Below are 306 nucleotides of genomic sequence, written 5' to 3' on the forward strand. Positions count from 1 at the left end.
CACGGCACTGTTCTCCATCACATCGACGCTCAGAGAGGCTGGTGTTGGACATAACGGCTATGTTCGCAATCGCAACAGGCAGTCCGAGTACAAAAACGAATCACCTGTGGGTACTAAACAGTCTGCGGCTGATAATAAGGACGTCGATAGCGACGTAGACAGTCGTTGTACAGCATCAATGAAGAAGAGAGCCGTGTACTAGCCAGAAGCCTGGGTCTTCGACTGCGGCGCTAGCCGTCTCCTTGCCGGCGACAAGCGATTCTTCGTTGAATACCGAGACCTCACTGAAATGAGCGTAAAAAGCAA

The sequence above is a fragment of the Phytophthora infestans genome, genomic scaffold (assembly GCF_000142945.1).
Source record: "Phytophthora infestans T30-4 supercont1.3 genomic scaffold, whole genome shotgun sequence".
Taxonomy (NCBI): domain Eukaryota; phylum Oomycota; class Peronosporomycetes; order Peronosporales; family Peronosporaceae; genus Phytophthora; species Phytophthora infestans.